At 48.0% G+C, this 22,379-nt stretch overlaps 1 protein-coding gene across 1 annotated transcript in view; it reads right to left on the bottom strand.

Annotated features, from left to right (window-relative positions):
* The window catches only part of GRM7 (glutamate metabotropic receptor 7), a 1,739,703-nt gene that overhangs the window by 471,801 nt on the left and 1,245,523 nt on the right, over positions 1–22,379 (bottom strand). The gene's annotated exons all lie outside the window — the stretch shown is intronic.

Raw genomic sequence — 22,379 nt, 5'->3', positions numbered from 1 at the left:
TTAGGCACGGGAGATTAAGTGATTTGCCAAGAATCACAGGATGTTTTAGCGTCATCACCGAGACTCGAACCCAGGTCTGAGGTCAGGCGCCCTAGCCGTTAGGCCAACTCCTCTCCCTCATCCTTGGAGGAGAGCCTAAAGGTGCTCTGCCAGCCCAATCTGTGGACCCAGCAATCCCAAGCAGAATGGACACATCGCCTCTGCTGCACGGATTCTCTCAGTGTAAGACCTCTGCATCAACCTAGCAACCCGCATCAGAAATGCCATTGTGCAAAGCTTTCTTGATGCAAGGTCCTCACATCACAAATCTCTAGCCAACCGCAGCCTTGATGACGATTCAAGTTCTTGCATCGCGCAGCCCCGCAGCTCTTCAGATTCAACACATCTCCTTGACTGCGCAACACATCCTCGAATACGGACTTCGCATTGCACCCTTGTTGACAAGATCCTCAATGACAACACAGGACCTCGCCCGCAGCTAAAAAGCTTCTAGGAACCAATGCATCAACTCAGCTTCACAACGCATCCTCGACGTGGGACCTTGCAACACTCCGCTACCAGGATTTATGGTACTTTTGTTCAGCTGGCCTACCTGGGTCCTTGTAGCCAACCAGTGCTTCATTGTGGATGGCCTGAACTTGTGACTTCGTCCTAGCCCTGTGCAACCAGATATCCACAGTTGGTGCTCAGTGCTTTTTGGAGCTACTTTCGCTGAAATCTTTAAAATTTCATATCTCTGGTTCTACCGATTGGATTTTTGTCATTTTTAGTCTTGTTTTATTTATTAGAGATACATCTATTTTTCTAAATCCGGTGTGGGATCTTTTTCTGGTGAGTTTCCACTGTGTTGCTCTTTGAAGTGTTGCACAAATACTTTACACATTGCCTCTAAATTAAGCCCGACTGCTCTGTGCCAAGATACCATAGGGTTGAGCACAGGTTCATTTGGGATATGATTGGGACTTCACCCTGACAAGGATTGTGGTTTCTGCTTGAGAATGATTTTACTCCTCCTAACCAGTAGCCCAATTTCTTACAGCCATGAGTGGCAGATACCTGGACCATATTGAAGTAGTATTATTTGAAACAAGAGAGGCATGGAGAAAATCTCTAACTGGATCCTGCCTAGGCCACCAACCCACAGGTCCATGCTTATGTAAATCTTGCATTCCTAATTCTATTGCATACTTATTCTGTGTTTAAATAAGGATTGCTCTGCTACTGCTGTTCCTGATTTAGCTGCAAGAAGTGACAAAAGCTTGCAGTACACCTCTTCAAAACAAAGGGGGTGTTTGTGTGTGCTCTGCTGTGCATGCGGCTTTGTGCTTTCAATAAAACATGCACACCTTTCATGTTAATGTTCTTTCTCTACATACACGTGCTTTAACATCTTTAGAGTACGCCGTGGCCTAGATTCTGGTTTTTGTAGGTCATCGAAGGTTCCTTAGCGATACCAATCCTATGAATAGATTCAGGACCTTTGCGTTGTTCACACCCCAAATAACACATCTCAGAATGCACCAAGACCTGAACGATTCATTGCTATTTTTAACAGTTCATTTTAACCTTCTCTCTTTAGAGTTATTCAGAAAATGTGACACCCAGCGGCAAAGCCCTTATGCTGCCAACATCATGCACTTTGCAATGTCTGATAATATTCTCATCATGCTCGAAAGAGTGTCCTGTCACATCGCATTGCATTCTGAGCTGCCAATCAACAGCCCACACATGACAGACAATTAGGAAGGACCAAAGGTCAACCTCTCACATTGGGTGATTTCTGATCTGCTTTTACAATCCATTGGACAATCAGTAAACTTGGCAGTTGATTGATACAAATTGCCCAATGATTCTGACGAGCCCTGAATCTCCTCCCATTCGGTCAAAGAAGTAGTGCATAAATATTGTGCAGAAGGCTGCATTTAAGCTGTTTTGTGACTCAAGGCAAAAAGTGAAGATTACGCAACTGAGAGAGCGCAAACTGACCTAAATGTATGAGTACATCACACTTACCTGTAGTAAGCACAAATCATGAGGAGAAATGCCATGAGTGCTAGTAGTATCTGCAATTATATTCTGAATGTATAGCTAATGTAGAGATTTAAGTAGAAAAGGAACTAATACAGAAATGTGTGACACTATATGATTTTATTAGATGTGATTATTCCTGAATCCATGTCGTGTAGCTGTTAAAATGTAAGATGGCATGTGGTTAAACGCAGAATGTGGTAGGCCTCAGGGCCAGAGCTAGAAGGTGTTTCTTTTTCACGACATAGATTGAACTAATGTTTTTGGTCATTGCATTAATGGGCCATGATTTATAGAGATGTTTACTGAATAATAGAATAAGAGTATTAACATGCTTTAATTAATGAAGAAGTTGAATGCTATAATCATTATGAGAAATGCTGTAGGCCTGAAATGTTTTAACATTGATTTACACGTACATGTCTGGGCCGAGAAATGTTGCGAAACCTTTTTGGAAGTCTATGAGAGTTGGGTTCTTGGCTGCAGATGTCTGTCTGCAAGAGAAAAGGGGGAATCCAATTATAAATGAATGAATAGAGGTCTGTTCAGTAGACGGCCCAGACATGGAGGAGGGTTCTGGAATGTTTAAGGGGTATCAGCGGGCCGGAGAAGAGTCTGAGAAGCAAGGTCAACTCCAACGTATGAGGCCCAATACAAAGCAGCATGGAAAAAGCCAGAAGCTACACCACGTGAGGGGCGTCTCACGAGGGGCGTCTCAAATGTTGTTGACTGTTTTGTATTAGGGACAGCACCCCTGGGTGGAGTTAGAGCAGATACCTGAGGACCCTTTAGAGAGCGGATGGGTAGGCAGAGAGGGGTCATGACTGGAGAACTATAGGTTTTCACCAAGAGACTAAGAGTGAGTGACTTCCCTTGGGGGTCATTCACTGCTGACACCTTTGTTAGGTTGGGATTTGGTTAAGTAGGGATACCATCTAGAGCAGGGTAGGGACAGCCTAACCTGTGTGTTTTCCTCCAACTTAAATGAAGGAGAGATATGCCTCAATGCTGATAGCTTTATTATTCTTAGAACTTGTGCTGGTAATTTCCGTTGCTCGTCTGAGGGCTTTCAGAGAGCACATGTATGTAGTTGGACCTGTGTATCTCGTGAATCTCATTCTGAGATGTCTGTATTTGCAGCTTATCCTATCCTTACAATAAACTTTTGAAAGCTAGAAGTTGTTTGTGATCTTTTGGAGCGGGGTCCTTTATTGGGTGAACTAACTTGGGGAGAGAGGCACTTTCTTCCTTCAATGACAGGCAACAAAGGTTCAGTCGACCAGATCGGGGTTTAGATCAATAGTGATAAGGTATCGATCAAAATCTCGCCCTTCCAGTTGGTAGCAGAGGATGGTTGCCTTCTTGAGGACGGTGACCTAGGCCAGGTTAGCTTACCCCAAGGCCCCTAGAAATCGATGATCGGAAGAACCGCCCGCTGAAGAAGATCCGGATGACGTGAGACAGAAAAAGCAGCAGTATCGGTCGAGAGTGAGTATAAAGGGTCATGCGTGTTAGATTGCGGTGTTTTTGTATTGTATCTATGTTGTAATGTCTGGCGGAGTTGAATGTCTGTAGAGTGACTGTGGAACAGGTTGTGAGCGCGCGCAACCGGTGGAAATCTTAAGTTCAAGGAGAGCTTAAGTGGTTCGGGTGTATCGGACACCCAGAGTAATTGTCAAATAGTGTGAAGGGGGTCATGAGGTACCATTGATCACCCGAAAGACCGAGATAGGGGGAACGTAAGAGTGAGTGCGTGAGTAACGGACGCTGGTCGGAGGTTACTGTGTGTGTAAGCAACCTATCAGAGAGACGATAGACATTTCGTCAGTTGTGTTGACAATTACATATAGACTGTGGACGTACAGTCGAGGGAAGTGACCGCTTGGTCGGAAGTAGTCATTTTTCGGTGTATGAATGGGACGCATGCATGACCGGGAGACGAGTTGAGAAAGGAGGGGTGCTGCTGCGAAGCGGAGAAAAGTGACGTCAGGAAGTGTCGCGACGTGATTGGCCGACAGGAGAAAGACCGCGCTGTGATAGGCCAGCTAGCAAAGACGTCAGAAAGTGTCGCTCTGTGATTGGCCGACCGGAGAAAGACCGCGCTGCGATAGGCCAAGTTAGCAAAGCCGCGACAGGATTGGTGGATTGTCATCAGGAAGTAAACAGAGTAGCGAGGCTGGATATTGTGCGCATAATTATGAAGTGTTTTAAATGGTTGAGAGCGGCGTTTAAAAAAGAGAAGCGGGGATCGTATGAGGGGGAAGAAGCCCCGCCGGAGGGTACGCCGGCTCGTTACATGGCAGTGAATGTTGGGCTGCATACGATCCTTTGGATATCAGAGTGGAGTAAGATCACAGAAGGAAATGAGGAACTGACGTTCCCGAAGTACGGGACGTTCAGATTAGAGGTGTTACATCGATTAAAATCAGTCATGACCTCAATGAGACCCTTGCCTAGACCGACCCAGTTTGAAGCCCTTGATGCATGGATTAGGGCAGCGCATGAAAAGAATATGAACAGACGACAAGAAAGGGTGAAACGATCGGTAAGGGCAGTGCAGGATGCCAGGTGGGATGCGGATGCTAAAAGATGGAGAGTGCATAACATGGAAGTAAATAAACTGTACCCAGTGTTAGAGGTGCCTGGAAATAAAAGCCCCCTAGAAGAAGATGATGAGAGCGAAACAGAGGACAGCCTGATAAACAGATTATTGACAGACAGGCCACCCCCGTATAATAGAGCAGGGGGAGAGGTCGAGCATAGTGAAGGAGAAAAGGGGGGCAATGCAGGAGAGCATAGACCGCTTCCCAGTTCAGAGTGGGATCCTGAGGCAAAGAAAGAGCTGTCCCAGCCTAGTCAGGTGCAACAGGTAGTCGGGAGGTTTGTGGTACAAAGAGCGCCGGAAACGGAGTGCGCCACATCCTACGGATTACCAGCTGCACTACAGGTACCTGTTACCATAGGTCCTATAGTATCGATATATGACCCAGAGAGAGCAATAGGGGAAGAACGGGTATGGAAGGACGGAGAAAGAGCAGAGACGGCAAGGAGGAACGATACGATCAATTCCCCAAGTCAGATGCCGATACCAAGAGAATGGAGCACCCCGATGCACACAGCAGGGGATCCAGGAGGGGACCCTGGGGGCCCTAGATGGCCAGTGGATCTGAGGGGATCTGGACGAAAATCCTTTCAAGAGCTAAATGAGTACATGAAGAAGTGGGATGAGGCAGTGGAGGCTCACAAGAGCATCATAGCTGCAGAAGCTGAAAGGGAAAGTCAGGATAGCAGAGCTCGGACTCACTGCGGGGCTGGGGAGAGCAGCCCGGAGTGGGACTGTAGAGAGAGAGATAGTAGGGGAGTCACCCATTGGGCCCGGAGTGGAGATAGAACAGACCTGGAAAACGGGGGCCCCGGGAGTGGAGGGGTGGCGTGCCCAATACTCAGTGAAGGGGAGAGGAGAGCGCAAGAGTACAGAAACAGCTTTAAGTGTCCACACTGTGTGCCCGGCACCAGAGAACAGAATGGGAGTTGTGAGAGGCCGCACCATAGTCCCTGTGATGACGGAAATGAGCGCAGCCCAGGGAATATGGGGAACCAGGAAGGATCGTATCAGATACTGAGCGATACTAGGCAAAGGGAGAGTAGCGACCAGAGGGAAAATAACAGAGAGGCGTACGGCGAAAGGAGAGAAGCAGGAGAGAGTGGGCAGAGCAAGAGTGGGGGTAACAGGCCCGTGTTCCATCACCTTCCAAGATCGGATGGCCGAGCATGGGACCTGGAGAGATGGGAGCAAGGGAGAGCACTCATTAACTCTCCCGAGCCCAAACGTAGAGCTCGAAGTTGGGATGGTAGGGAGACCAGTGAGCCCCCTTCGAAAGACATATTGCGAGCTGAGATAAAAGCTAAGAGACTCGATGTCGCCAGCTTAAGGTCAGACCTGGATGACATGATAGATGGTACCCTGCCTTTAGAAAGAATGGAAATGTATGAGCAGGATGAAATACTGTATATGGCAAAGGACATCACTCGAAAAGCGAGAGCAATCCATGAGAAGTTAGTCGAACTAGCAGGCAATTATATGGTGGACCTGTCAAGAACCAAAGCATTACAGGGTAACCACAGGCTACATTACACAGATCGAGACCTAGATGAGAGGAGAACGATTGGGCTGAAAACGCACATAAGGGAACTGATCACTGGAATAAGGACATGGAGGGCACTAGATAAGTGGGAAGAGAGGTGGTCCAAGAAAGGGACCGTCAGGAGAAGCACGCTTGGTATGACACCAGGAAGGCTGCAGGGAATAGAAGCATACCCTTTGCGTGAAGTCGCCAATGGGAACTATGTGCATGTCCCTTGGAGTAGGGGAGATTTAGCTGCTTTTACCACCTCCTTCCCCAAATTGCGGGAAAGCCCAGTGGAGTGGTACAAGCAAGTCGAGAGATTTGTAAAAATCTCAAAGGTCCTATGGATAGATCTGAACACGCTGTTCGACATTGTAGTACCAGGAGATCTGTGGACAGCATGCAAGGTTAGCGCTGAGTGGCCCACAACGGAGCCGGAGAGAGATGCTAAGACTAATGGGCCGTCCGAGATTGTGATGGCAAAATTCGAGAGAGTGATGACTTGGCTGAAAGAGAAAGTGCCAATGCAAGACATAGATTGGGTCAGAATAGACCGAACCAGACAGGAACCCAAAGAGACCGTCCACGAATATTACGAGAGATTGCTGAAGGCGTTTAAACAGTATAGCGGCCTGGATGTAATGGATCCAAAAGACATAGGGCAATTCGTGTCCAAGTTCGTCCTGGGACTGAGACCGGATATTAGTTTAATGATTCAGCAACACTCGATTTGTTGGCAAAGTAAACCCCTAGACGAAATACTGAGGTATGCCAGGTACTGCTGTGATGAGATAGACTCCAAGGCTAAGAAACTAAAAGAAAAGTTGATGGTGGTACAGATGCAGGCAGCAGGAAAGGGGGGACAGCAGCAACAGCAGCAAGGAATGGGTACAGGAGGAAAGAAGCAGTACAGTCAGAACAAGGGCAATGAGGAGAGTTCCACCTTTAGACCCAGATTAGACATAGCTGCCTTGAAGAAAACGACTAGGTGCCACCAGTGTAACGAGGTGGGGCATTGGAAACGCGAGTGTCCCTACAATGTAGAGATAGGAGAGCAAGAGATAGAGGAGGAAGAGGTCCAGAGCGCGCCTACAAGAGGGGTGACGCCATACCAGGGAAAGGTGCTCAAAGGGGGGGGGGCTCCTCCCCGAGCCCAGTTCCCGCAACCTCCTCGAGTAGGGACTATGGGTAAGACCTATAGACAGATGCCCCTGTTTGTAGAAGGAGAAGAGTGCTATTATGTGGACCCATTAACCGGACAGAGAGTGGAAAGAGAAGACTGCACCCTCGGGGCAGCCTTGGAGGTGGACCAGAGGGGACCCTATGTCGAAGCAGAAGTAGCAGGGTGCCCCACGACATTTCTGGTGGACACAGGAGCCACTAGGTCCACGATCAGATCAGCTGCAGTTCCAGACCTGCCCATGTCTGGAGAGACCATACAAGTGGTGGGGGTCGCAAACAGGAGAATAACCAGCCAATTGACAGAACCGGTACAGGTGAAAATAGGGAAGTACAGCGATGAGCACCAGTTTGTGGTTTGCGATTCAAGTCCTGTGTGTCTGCTAGGCAGAGACCTGTTGTGTAAATTGAATTGTACAATATACTGTACACCTCAGGGAGTGGAGGTATTGACCAATGATGATGACGCAGACTTCAAAGTTGCAAACTCAAGAATATGCGTGGAGCTGTACCCTACTTTGACAGTAGATGAGCTCCCCTGGGACTTGAGAGAGACAGTGGCACCAGAAGTATGGGACTTCACTGGGGAAGAGATAGGATTGGTCAAAGGGGTGGACCCAGTGAAAATTGTAGTGAAACCGCATGCTGAGTTCCCAAGAACACCCCAATATAAATTGACTCCAGAAACGATTGCAGGCATAAAACCCGTGATCGAGTCCATGATTAAACAGGGAATACTGAAAGAAATCGTGGGTAGTCCATGCAACTCCCCGATTATGGGTCTGCAGAAACCAAATGGGAAATTTCGGATAGTACAGGACCTTCGAAAGATTAATAACATAGTCGTTTCGTGTTGTCCAGTGGTACCGAATCCATCAGTGATACTGTTTCAGATTCCATTCCAAGCTGAGTGGTTCACTGTGATTGATCTTTGTCAGGCTTTCTTTTCGATCCCTCTGGACGAAGAAAGCCATTTTCTTTTCGCATTTAAGCTGGAAAATCGCGTCCTAACATGGTGTCGTATTCCTCAGGGGTATACAGAGAGCCCATCGATCTTTAACCAGCTTTTGAAGAAAAATCTTGAAAGTCTAGTGCTGCCCCAGAAGTCAGTTCTGGTCCAGTACATAGACGACCTCCTCGTGGCGTCAGAAACAGAAGAAGCTTGCAGGGAGGACTCCATTGCTTTGTTAAATCACCTAGCTGCCAATGGGCACAAGGTGTCCCCGGGAAAGTTGCAGTACTGCCTGACAGAAGTGCAGTACTTGGGACACAGAATAGAGAAAGGCAAACGAAAGGTTTCACCAGACAGGATAGAGGCGATCATGAAAATGAATGCGCCTAAGACACAGAGAGAGGTCAGGATGTTCCTAGGGATGGTGGGTTATTGCCGACAGTGGATCGCGAACTTTTCACTGAAAGCAAAGCCCTTGCAAAAACTGACGCACAAGGAGGTGAGCGATCCGGTACCATGGGATAAAGACTGTTTGATGGCATTCTTACAGCTGCGAGAGGACCTGTGTCGTGCTCCGGCATTGGGAATGCCTGATTACAATAAACCATTTTTTCTTTACTGTTGTGAGAGAGAAGGTTGCGCGTTGTCTGTGTTAGTCCAAATCCATGGGAATGCCCGTAGACCAGTTGCTTATTTCTCGGCTACTTTAGACCCAGTAGCCGCAGCGTTGCCCGGATGTCTCAAATCCGTTGCTGCAACGGGTGTCAGCATTGAGAGATGTGAAAATATCGTCATGGGGCACCCGTTAGAGGTGTGCGTGCCCCATTCTGTTGAACTGTTGATGACCAGGACCAAAACACAGCATCTGACCAACAGCAGGCTCACGCGCTATGAGCAAGTTATTCTTGCTGCAGAGAATGTGACCCTCAGGAGATGCTCTGTTTTGAACCCTGCCACCTTGATGCCACTCCCAAATGATATCGAGGATGATGATGAATGTACAGACCATGACTGCCTCGATGTGACTGAACTATGCACCAAACCCAGACCCGACATCGTAGATGAGCCACTGACCGACCCAGACGAAATTTTCTTTGTCGATGGCTCATGTGTAAGAGACGAAGTTGGGCAGTTGAGAGCAGCTTACGCTGTTTGTACAATTACTGGAGTTGTGGAAGCTGGGTGCCTGGAAGGAGTACACTCCGCTCAGGTAGCCGAGATTATTGCCTTGACACGTGCTTGCTTGGCAAGCAATCAAATTCGAGTCACCATATACACCGACAGCCAATATGGTTATGGGGTGGTTCATGATTACGGGCAGTTATGGTCTCAAAGAGGGTTCATGACCTCTTCAGGCTCTCCCATTCGTAATGGAGAGTTTGTGCGCCTGTTGTTAGAGGCGTTGCAATGCCCAGCAGGTATCGCAGTTGTAAAGTGCACCGCACATACCAGAAATGAGGACTTCGTCTCGAAAGGCAATAGATATGCTGACGAAGTCGCGCGGTATTGCGCAGAACAAGGGTACTCTTTCACAGAGGTGGAAGTGGGTGGAATAAATGTAAGGACTGAATTAGCCATGATATTGGAAACTGTTGATACTTGGGATGAACTGGCAAACATGCAAGAAAATGCTCCTGATTTTGAAAAAGAAACATGGGAAAAGGCAGGATGTGTAGTGGGTGAGTCCCATTTTTGGGTCTCAGCAGATGGCAGAGCAGTGTTGCCAAATGAGATGGTGAGCCCAATGGCCAGACTCATACATGGTCCCGTACACCTAGGGAGAGACGCTATGCTGAGAGTGTTTAGACAGACTTGGTACAATCCTAAGTTTAGAATAGCAGCAGAAGCAGTGTGCCAGCGTTGTGTGACCTGTCAGCAGCTGAACGTAGGGAAAAGAACACCAGTTGCACTGAGTCACATAGGAAGGTCTGGAGGTCCATTCAATCGAATGCAGATAGATTTCATTGAAATGCCGAGATGCAACCGCCTCCGCTATGTCCTGGTGGTTGTTTGTGTGTTCTCCAGATGGGTTGAGGCATACCCTACACGTAGGTGCGACACCCTCACAGTGGCTAAGTTACTGCTTAGGGAACTCATTCCGCGCTTCGGGGTGCCGGCCTCTTTGGAATCAGATAGGGGAACGCATTTCAACAGCGAGCTTGTGAAGATGATTTGTGCAGCTCTGAATATCGATCAGAAGTTGCATTGTAGTTACCGACCAGAAGCCTCAGGAATTGTGGAGCAGATCAATGGCACGATCAAAGCCCGAATTGCAAAGGTGTGCTCCTCAACGACCCTGAGTTGGCCTGACGCCCTGCCATTGGTCCTCATGAGCCTTCGTAGTACCCCAGACAGAAGAACGGGGTTGTCACCACATGAGGTGTTAATGGGGAGAGCAATGAGGCTGCCATCTGTCCCAACTACTGCACTGTTAAATATCACAGATGATATGATCCTGGACTATTGTAAGGGGCTGTCTGACGCCATTCGTTCTGTGTCCCTTCAGGTGCAGGCTGCCGAGGTTCCATCGTGCCAGGGCCCGTGCCATGACCTGTATCCTGGGGACTGGGTCCTGGTGAAAAAACATGTGAGAAGAAGCTGCTTGGATGTTCGTTGGCGTGGGCCCTTCCAGATCATCTTGATTGCGAATACGGCTGTGAAGGTGGGAGGCCTGCCCAATTGGATCCACGCGTCACATACGCGAAGGGTTCCAGCACCTCGGGAAGAAACAGCTCCTCTCTCGGATAGACGTCCAGCAGAGGACCGAGAAGCCATAGAGGGGGCTAGCCAAGTTGAAGAGGTGCCAGCGGAAGCAGGGAACGAGTCTGACCAAGCTGAGGACGGTCAGTACAACAGCGAAACAGACGACGCTACAGAAGGAGAAAGTAGCTGGGAGTACGAGTCAGACACTGACAGGTCTGACAGAGAGCGAGAGCAGACAAGAAGGAGAAGGAGTAGAAGGGCACGTGGAGAAGCTAATTGGCCGCAAAGAAGGAGCTCTAGCCTGAGGTCAACTCCAGAGGTAACCCTTCCTCCGATATCAGAAGATTCAGACCCGGAAGAAGGTGCTCAGGGCGCTGAAGCACCGGACCGAAGAAGGTCAAGAAGAGTGCGTGTGCCTAACAGAAGATACTCCACACCTGAGTGGACATATCTGGCGACAAATGTCTTTGAAGCAGGAGACAGGGAGGATTCGAGCGGTGGTGGTGTCCAGTTCTGAGCCCATCGTCACCGTGGAAATACGACTGTTGGTACCCGGAGTCGAACAAGAAGGGTCACTAACATTCATGCTCCCCAGACCTCCCCGCCTCAGCAAGTTAAAACATATGTTTCTTTCAGAATTGCAATTCCCCGACTTTGGTACAACGATAACAGCCCATGAAGAGCACAATCTTCGTTTGGAAATACTGAACTTTGCTATCGAAGCTGCAGGTACAAACCTGATAGTAGATGCTTAAAGGACTTTGTAAATAAAGCGAGCAGAAAAAGAAGATTACCTAGCGCCCAGGAAGCAGAGAATATTAGGGAATTTCCCTTGAGTTGATGGAGAAGGGCTAGGGTTGTCTTTATTGAACTGTTAAAGGACTTTTGCGAAGAAGGTTGTCAGCTTCCAGTTGTGTGGATTCTAAAGACAGAAGGAGTAAAAAGAGACTGTAAAGGAACGAGAAGAAAAGAACTTTTTGCTAAGATAAGAGAGAGCCATATTGTCTGACGAAATGGAAGCCGGCACCCAGAACCGCAGAGCTAAATGTATAATAGGTACACTAATAGTAGGAGTGATAATATTAATAGCTTTAGTGGTAACAATTTCTTATGTAAAGGGACATGAGGAAGAGGCGAAGGTAACTGATGTGAAATCTGTAGAAACGCTTACACCCACTGTTGCTGGTGAGAAAAGGGAAAACACTCAAAAGAAAGCGTTATTAGCTGCAGAAGCCCGCAGGTTACACGTAGATGAGTCCCAAGGAGACTTTAGGTCAAATGCTTATGCTAAACTCTTATATGAATACGTGGATGCCATGGAGGTTAAGGACTGTTACGTCTGCATGCAGTTGCCGGCGTCTGTAGATGAAGGCATTAGATATCATCACCTCCCGCTGACATATGGCATTACATGTAGCTTATTGCTTAGTATATTTTATGAGAGAGATAGTTTTGAATACTATTTCTCCAACTATGATTCAGTGTTGCCAGAAGTCCCAAATTATAAGCAGATGAACAAATGGGACTACTGGAAGAGTGAAGACAGATTGGCCAAGTTCTTCATTCCTTGGATTACCTTAGATACTTCACATGCCCGTAGAAATAACCTGACATGCAAGGTGTCAGAAGTCGAGAAGAAGTTCATAGGGCAGGTGGATGATCGTTACAGGAGACAAAAGATTTTGAAAAAATCAGGACAATGGAAAACAGATTGGACCGAGGAAGAGAAGGCACACAAGAGAAAGGGTAGTAGTGGTCCAATAGCTTTAGATAAGACGCAGAGAGGAAAGCTATGTCTTCACCGAGCCAAAACGTATTATGAAAATGTATACGTGGGAGAAGTCAGTTGTGAACATGCTTTCAATATAGAGTACTATACTAAAGATTTCCTGAAGGGAATGCAAGTGATTCCAAATGTGTATTTTGTATGTGGAAGAAATGCCTACGTGAGACTACCTGACAACTGGTATGGATCATGTTACCTAGCAATTGTCTTCCCCAAAATATATCATGCACAAGACTTAGTGATCATCGAGGGCAAGACATCATCGAGGGGAAGGAGAGATATAGGAGATGCAGAAATGGTTGGAGATGTCTTTGGAGCTATGTTCCCTCTTTTGGGAGTAATCCTTAATGATGTTAAAATTAGACGACTGGCAACAGTCGTCGACAGGTTGTCTGCCAGCACTGCTCAGTCCTTAATGCTGGTAGAAGGAGAGATGCAATCGATAAGGGCTATGGTTCTTCAGAACCGTCTTGCGTTAGACGTCCTACTAGCAAAAGAGGGCGGAGTCTGTAAGGCTTTGAAGGTCCAGGAATGTTGTACTTACATTCCAGACAATTCGAAGCCCCTTGAGAAAGTTATTAGGAACATAACTGATATTCACAAGGAGATCGAAGACTTGAGTAGAGAAAATGTCTGGGAAAAGGTGGGCCACGGAATGAGTGAAGTTGGAGGGTGGATTTCCACCTTAGGCAAAAGCTTTGTGTGGTATATACTAAAACCTATCATCATAATATTGATCTGTGGGATTATATTGTGGGGATTGGTGAGGGTATTCAAATGGTACAGAGCAAGAAGGTCAGAAAGGGCCCAAAGAGAGCAGCTGCAGAGATTGGCTGCCATACAAGATAATCAGTACAGGAGTCTGAGGGCTCTGGAAGCGCAGAGACAAGTTATGCCAGCAATAACTGCAGTTTAAATGTTAGTGATGACCCCGAGAGGTCATCAAAGGGGGGAACTGAGAGAGCGCAAACTGACCTAAATGTATGAGTACATCACACTTACCTGTAGTAAGCACAAATCATGAGGAGAAATGCCATGAGTGCTAGTAGTATCTGCAATTATATTCTGAATGTATAGCTAATGTAGAGATTTAAGTAGAAAAGGAACTAATACAGAAATGTGTGACACTATATGATTTTATTAGATGTGATTATTCCTGAATCCATGTCGTGTAGCTGTTAAAATGTAAGATGGCATGTGGTTAAACGCAGAATGTGGTAGGCCTCAGGGCCAGAGCTAGAAGGTGTTTCTTTTTCACGACATAGATTGAACTAATGTTTTTGGTCATTGCATTAATGGGCCATGATTTATAGAGATGTTTACTGAATAATAGAATAAGAGTATTAACATGCTTTAATTAATGAAGAAGTTGAATGCTATAATCATTATGAGAAATGCTGTAGGCCTGAAATGTTTTAACATTGATTTACACGTACATGTCTGGGCCGAGAAATGTTGCGAAACCTTTTTGGAAGTCTATGAGAGTTGGGTTCTTGGCTGCAGATGTCTGTCTGCAAGAGAAAAGGGGGAATCCAATTATAAATGAATGAATAGAGGTCTGTTCAGTGGACGGCCCAGACATGGAGGAGGGTTCTGGAATGTTTAAGGGGTATCAGCGGGCCGGAGAAGAGTCTGAGAAGCAAGGTCAACTCCAACGTATGAGGCCCAATACAAAGCAGCATGGAAAAAGCCAGAAGCTACACCACGTGAGGGGCGTCTCACGAGGGGCGTCTCAAATGTTGTTGACTGTTTTGTATTAGGGACAGCACCCCTGGGTGGAGTTAGAGCAGATACCTGAGGACCCTTTAGAGAGCGGATGGGTAGGCAGAGAGGGGTCATGACTGGAGAACTATAGGTTTTCACCAAGAGACTAAGAGTGAGTGACTTCCCTTGGGGGTCATTCACTGCTGACACCTTTGTTAGGTTGGGATTTGGTTAAGTAGGGATACCATCTAGAGCAGGGTAGGGACAGCCTAACCTGTGTGTTTTCCTCCAACTTAAATGAAGGAGAGATATGCGTCAATGCTGATAGCTTTATTATTCTTAGAACTTGTGCTGGTAATTTCCGTTGCTCGTCTGAGGGCTTTCAGAGAGCACATGTATGTAGTTGGACCTGTGTATCTCGTGAATCTCATTCTGAGATGTCTGTATTTGCAGCTTATCCTATCCTTACAATAAACTTTTGAAAGCTAGAAGTTGTTTGTGATCTTTTGGAGCGGGGTCCTTTATTGGGTGAACTAACTTGGGGAGAGAGGCACTTTCTTCCTTCAATGACAGGCAACAAAGGTTCAGTCGACCAGATCGGGGTTTAGATCAATAGTGATAAGGTATCGATCAAAATCTCGCCCTTCCACGACTTTCGCGGCACACTACCACACTTTGCAAGGCGTAAGCAAGGGTGGTGTGGTAGCAACTCCAAACAAGCATTTACAATGCAATGGTTTCGCCTTTGGAAAAGTTAGAGTTATTGGCATGGTAAATGACAAAATTTGTATTTATGTGTTGGTTTTGAAAACAGATAAATAAATGGCATTGTCATTTACATTGCCATTAGCTTAATCTCTGCAGTCACTCTGCACTCTCTAGCACTCCCTAGCACTCCCTACTCACTCTGCACTCTCTAGCACTCCCTAGAACTCCCTACTCACTCTGCACTCTCTAGCACTCCCTACTCACTCTGCACTCTCTAGCACTCCCTAGAACTCCCTACTCACTCTGTACTCTCTAGCACTCCCTAGAACTCCCTACTCACTCTGCACTCTCTAGCACTCCCTATGCACTCTGCACTCCCTATGCACTCCCTATGCACTCTCCACTCCCTATGCACTCTCCACTCCCTATGCACTCTCCACTCCCTATGCACTCTCCACTCCCTATGCACTCTCCACTCCCTATGCACTCTCCACTCTGCACTCCCTATGCACTCTCCACTCTGCACTCCCTATGCACTCTCCACTCTGCACTCTATGCACTCTCCACTCTACACTCTATGCACTCTGCACTCCCTATGCACTCTCCACTCTGCACTCTATGCACTCTGCACTCCCTATGCACTCCCCACTCTGCACTCTATGCACTCTCCACTCCCTATGCACTCTCCACTCCCTATGCACTCTCCACTCCCTATGCACTCTCCACTCCCTATGCACTATGCACTCTCCACTCCCTATGCACTATGCACTCTCCACTCCCTATGCACTCTGCACTCCCTATGCACTCTCCACTCTGCACTCCCTCTGCACTCTCCACTCTGCACTCCCTATGCACTCTCCACTCTGCACTCCCTATGCACTCTCCACTCTGCACTCCCCACTCCCTATGCACTCTCCACTCCCTATGCACTCTTCACTCCCTATGCACTCTTCACTCCCTATGCACTCTCCACTCCCTATGCACTCTCCACTCCCTATGCACTCTCCACTCCCTATGCACTCTCCACTCCCTATGCACTCTCCACTCTCCACTCTCCACTCCCTCTGCACTCTCCACTCCCTCTCCACTCCCTCTGCACTCTCCACTCCCTCTGCACTCTCCACTCCCTCTGCACTCTCCACTCCCCCTGCACTCTCCACTCCCTCTGCACTCTCCACTCCCTCTGCACTCTCCACTCCCTCTGCACTCTCCACTCTCCACTCCCTCTGCACTCTCCACTCTCCACTCTCTCTGCACTCTCCACTACCTCTGCACTCTCCACTCTCCACTCCCTCTGCACTCTCCACTCTCCACTCCCTCTGCACTCTCCACTCCCTCTGCACTCTCCACTCCCTCTGCACTCTCCACTCTCTCTGCACGCTCCACTCCCTCTGCACTCTCCACTCTCCACTCCCTCTGCTCTCTCCACTCTCCACTCCCTCTCCACTCTCCACTCCCTCTGCACTCTCCACTCCCTATGCACTCTCCACTCCCTATGCACTCTCCACTCCCTATGCACTCTCCACTCCCTATGCACTCCCTCTCCACTCTGCACTCCCTATGCACTCTGCACTCCCTATGCACTCTGCACTCTCCACTCCCTCTGCACTCTCCACTCCCTCTGCACTCTCCACTCCCTCTGCACTCTCCACTCCCTCTGAACTCTCCACTCCCTCTGCACTCTCTCTGCACTCTCCACTCTCTCTGCACTCTCCACTCCCTATGCACTCTCCACTCCCTATGCACTCTCCACTCCCTATGCACTCTCCACTCCCTATGCACTCCCTCTCCACTCTGCACTCTGCACTCCCTATGCACTCTGCACTCCCTATGCACTCTGCACTCCCTACTCTGCTCACTCACTACTCTGCTCACTCACTACTCTGCTCACTCACTACTCTGCTCACTCACTACTCTGCACACTCACTTTGCACTCTGCACACTCACTTTGCACACTCACTTTGCACTCTGCACACTCACTTTGCACTCTGCACACTCACTTTGCACTCAGCACTCACACTCTGCACTCAATTTTATCAAATACCGAGGCGAGGGGACTGCCTGGAGTGTGCTTATGTGGAGAGAGAGGCCGCCTGTCTGAGTTAAAACACCCCGTCATTTCTGCTCCACGTAGCCTGGGGGGGGGGGGGGAGGGGAGGGGGGGGCAGGAACGGTTAGTCGGACAGCGGGAGGGGATGCTGCTAAATTTACCGTGCAAAACCTATACAGGTGGAAAGTAACATCTACAGGGATGACGCAGTGTAAAATTTAATGTAAACAAGACAAACTGTCAGGGGAACAGTGTTGTACTCTGTGGACTCTTGTACGAATCCAAAAACGTAATTACGTCAATAAGCTCAACTTGACATGAACCAGGATTTCCACGGAACTGCTGTAAATCTAACCCAGCCAGACACAAACTCTCTTTTGCTCAATTGGTCTACTTAGCAAGGAAAAAACAAAGACCTTGACAAAAAATAAAAAATAAATCACAAAAATTAAGCCATTCTGTGAATCTGAGCCATCTTAGTCACATTGAAAGGGAATGGTGGCTTAAGAACTGATTTTTGTTGTTGTTGTAAAAATAAACTTTGTTTATAAAAAGGTTTAAAGCAGATACATTTTTTTTCCAATCTCAGAGGATGGTATACAAAAGAATCCGATTAGGGAATGCGTGCAGGCACCAACCTTAGGAACTGATGCTACATTAATATTATGCAAGGGCGGCGCCACAAACTGTGGAACTAAATTGCCTCTGAAAGAATTATGCACTCTCCACTCCCTATGCACTCTCCACTCCCTATGCACTCTCCACTCCCTATGCACTCCCTCTCCACTCTGCACTCCCTATGCACTCTGCACTCCCTCTGCACTCTCCACTCCCTCTGCACTCTCCACTCTCCACTCCCTCTGCACTCTCCACTCTCCACTCCCTCTGCACTCTCCACTCCCTCTGCACTCTCCACTCCCTTTGCACTCTCCACTCCCTCTGCACTCTCCACTCCCTCTGCACTCTCCACTCCCTCTGCACTCTCCACTCCCTCTGCACTCTCTCTGCACTCTCCACTCTCCACTCCCTCTGCACACTCCCTCTGCACACTCCACTCTCCACTCCCTCTGCACTCTCCACTCCCTCTGCACTCTCCACTCCCTCTGCACTCTCCACTCCCTCTGCACTCTCCACTCCCTCTGCACTCTCCACTCCCTATGCACTCTCCACTCCCTATGCACTCTCCACTCCCTATGCACTCTCCACTCCCTATGCACTCTCCACTCCCTATGCACTCTCCACTCCCTATGCACTCCCTCTCCACTCTGCACTCTGCACTCCCTATGCACTCTGCACTCCCTACTCTGCTCACTCACTACTCTGCTCACTCACTATGCACTCTGCTCACTCACTTTGCACTCTGCACACTCACTTTGCACTCTGCACACTCACTTTGCACTCTGCACACTCACTTTGCACTCTGCACACTCACTTTGCACTCTGCACACTCACTTTGCACTCTGCACTCACACTCTGCACTCAATTTTATCAAATACAGAGGAGAGGGGACTGCCTGGAGTGTGCTTATGTGGAGAGAGAGGCCGCCTGTCTGAGTTAAATCACCCCGTCATTTCTGCTCCACGTAGCCTAGGGGGGGGGGGGGGCAGGAACGGTTAGTCGGACAGCGGGAGGGGATGCTGCTAAATTTACCGTGCAAAACCTATACAGGTGGAAAGTAACATCTACAGGGATGACGCAGTGTAAAATTTAATGTAAACAAGACAAACTGTCAGGGGAACAGTGTTGTACTCTGTGGACTCTTGTACGAATCCAAAAACGTAATTACGTCAATAAGCTCAACTTGACATGAACCAGGATTTCCACGGAACTGCTGTAAATCTAACCCAGCCAGACACAAACTCTCTTTTGCTCAATTGGTCTACTTAGCAAGGAAAAAACAAAGACCTTGACAAAAAATAAAAAATAAATCACAAAAATGAAGCCATTCTGTGAATCTGAGCCATTTTAGTCACATTGAAAGGGAATGGTGGCTTAAGAACTGATTTTTGTTGTTGTTGTAAAAATAAACTTTGTTTATAAAAAGGTTTAAAGCAGATACATTTTTTTCCAATCTCAGAGGGTGGTATACAAAAGAATCCGATTAGGGAATGCGTGCAGGCACCAACCTTAGGAACTGATGCTACATTAATATTATGCAAGGGCGGCGCCACAAACTGTGGAACTAAATTGCCTCTGAAAGAATTAAATGACGACCACTGCTGTAGGAGAGAGATGGTAACACCTTGTTTGTCTATGATTCCGTTTGTAACAGTGCCGGCATATTCAAAGTGACTATCTATTAGAGGAACCTTGAAACTTCTGTGGTTTGTAACATTTTGTCCATGCTAACCGTGGTTCTTAATTAAAAGGAGAGGACCACTCAACAGCCAGCCTAGGAAAGAGGGCTGTGAGCGCCTTCAGTGACCAGAATACACGTCACACTAATTTCAATCCCATTGTAATCACCGTTCTACCCAGGGTTTGTGCTATGACCTTCCTTTCTTGAGCTGCCACAATCCTCGTACGACTGCACAAGGCACGTGTTGTGTATTTGACTTGATTTTGTCTCACAGAAGTTCGTTAGATTTCAAGATAATCGTGTTTCGCTGTTTAAACTTTGACTGTGAGCTACTCACAACCAAACGTTAACAGTTATATACAATAATTTCATGGCGCGCATTCTACTCTGTCGTCAGCATGGCGTCGCCGCAATTTGCAAACACGCCCCTCAAGCATGCGTTCAAAATACTTCTGGTGTAAACAATCACCCGCTCACTGGTAAACTCACCCACGAAATGTGAATTATTTAGCACCGAGCAAAGGCCGCAACTCTGAGAAGTTAGCAGCTCTCCCAGAAAACAAAGGTCTGCTATTATGAAGGGGGAAGAGTGTGCGTCAGAAGGCTGCCGGAGACAGGACCACAGGGTCCCCAGACCGACAGGGGTGCGCCCTCTCTCTGCCTGAGCCCGCGGAGACTCAAGTGTAAATTAAAAACAGCTGTCGCACTATCAAGAAAAGTAAAAATGTTCATGGGTGGCAAAAAGTAATGGGTAGCATAATAACCAGGACGTTTGCCCTTTATTTCTATTCTGCCAAACCCCTCTCACAGTGCTACCTCCTCCTCCTACTGGCGGCAGTGGAGTTGTCCCCGCCCATTGTTTCTGTTCCCGTGAGTGCATTCTCCAGGGCTCCCGTGACTGACATAGGGGAACTAGGTATGAAGCATCCACTCAGTACACGGGGCAGGCTGCATCTGAAGCGGATGATTAAAATCCGTGAAAAAAAGATGTAAGTAAATGAGGAAGTGAATTTACACAGGGCACCAGTGCACTGCACACGAACGGTTGATGTACTCACCTCATTTTGAAGCTCTATCAATTCACTTTGCGGTCTGTGGTTATGGTTCAAAATAATGCACAAACAGGATGTCAGGGAAGCCCTTTGTCTGATGATCCCCTACGAACGGCGGTCTCGGAGCAGGGATAGTCACAGCTGGGCAGAGCAGAATTCAACCAGTAACTCGTAAGTCTTACTCAGCCCCCAGCTTGGCCTGCAATGTTCAGTATAATAATTGGAAATGTACTTCCTAGTACTTCACTTCACACATTCTCTCTCTGCAGGTACAAGTCTTATTGGACAGATCCGAGCCCGTATCTTCTCCACTGTTTAAGGACTCCCGGTCGTCAAAGAATGTTTCACTTAATATTTCGAAAGGGGCTCTTCTCTTTACTCTCACTTACTTCTTCCTCATCTCTCTTCTAAACTCCACACCCAAAACCCACAATGCTCTGCTCTCCGAACTTCCTCACAGCGACAACACTCTTTCTTAAAAGGGCAACGGCAGTCCTGCTCTTTTAAAGCGGCGATAGGAGTTAGAGGAAGGAGGATTGTTTGGAGAGAGAGAACGTTCCAGGATGTCACTCGAAATCCAATGATAATTAAATAACAATGGAGGTGGGCGAGCCAACGAATTAACTGTGAGAGTTTCAAAGCGGCGCGTGTCCTGCTAATGGTGTGGAGGCAGCTCGCGCAGGAGGTTCTGAGACCCCCAGTCACGACAGCTCTCTTCAGATGGCAGCCTGGCACCTCCCGAAAGCCCGGCCTTTAATTGGTTGCAGTTGTGCTCACCTGTCACATCCTTGGAACGCTCTGCCCTCGAACCTGAGGAACCTGTGCAACGGACGGTGGGAGGGGGCGGGAGTGGACACGGACGGCGGGAGGGGGCGGGAGTGGACACGGACGGCGGGAGGGGGCGGGAGGGGGCGGGAGTGGACACGGACGGCGGGAGGGGGCGGGAGTGTACACGGACGGCGGGAGGGGGCGGGAGGGGGCGGGAGAGGACACGGACGGCGGGAGGGGGCGGGAGAGGACACGGACGGCGGGAGAGGACACGGACGGCGGGAAACGTGCACAGGAGAGCGAGGGGGGGCGGAAATGGACAGCGCATCAGTGAAAGGGGAGGGAACGGAAAAAACGTAACTCCGCCCTGGGAAAAAATCTCGGGAACGCCCCCGAATCTGGTCCGGCCTTGACGGACAGATCTCTGTTCCAATGGCTAGCCTCCATTTATGGAGCTAGCCAATGGGACAGGGGGGCGTATTCCAGAGTCCTTACTAAAATCAAGAAATTTCTCTGGAGGCGGAGCTAAGAGCTCCGCCCTCCAGCGAAACCTAAAAACTATCCATCGCACACAGGCTCTTCATCATTAGACCGGGGTAAACATGTATTTATGCTGCTGAAATTCTCGTAGGTTTGGAATCTCGTGTTCTGTAACTATTTGGGAAATTTCTCAAAATTTCATATTGCACAATTTTTCAAAATTCTTTGCTCACTGTAGGCTCATAACCAAATAAAAAATCTCATCAAGACATGTTGTCTTCAAGCAAGTCTCCTGCTTTTACCTCACAAGAGTTTTTTACACAAAGTGCAACCTGGTGGAAGAAATCACGTGCGATACTCATAAACCACACTGTGCTCTAAATCTGTTATTTCACTAACTTTTTATTTATCGCACACCCTTTACTCAACCAGTTTGAGAAATCACCTGAGACCTTCATTTTCCCCTTAACTACCACAAACCACCAGCCATGGTTGGCCTTGAACAGAGCTCCCTTCAATCAGATGGCATTTAGTTAACTCTGC

This window comes from Lissotriton helveticus, chromosome 9 (genome assembly GCF_964261635.1).
Source record: "Lissotriton helveticus chromosome 9, aLisHel1.1, whole genome shotgun sequence".
NCBI classification, from domain to species: domain Eukaryota; kingdom Metazoa; phylum Chordata; class Amphibia; order Caudata; family Salamandridae; genus Lissotriton; species Lissotriton helveticus.
The sequence above is the reverse complement of the archived record's forward strand: the minus strand, read 5'-3'. Positions and strand labels throughout refer to the sequence as shown.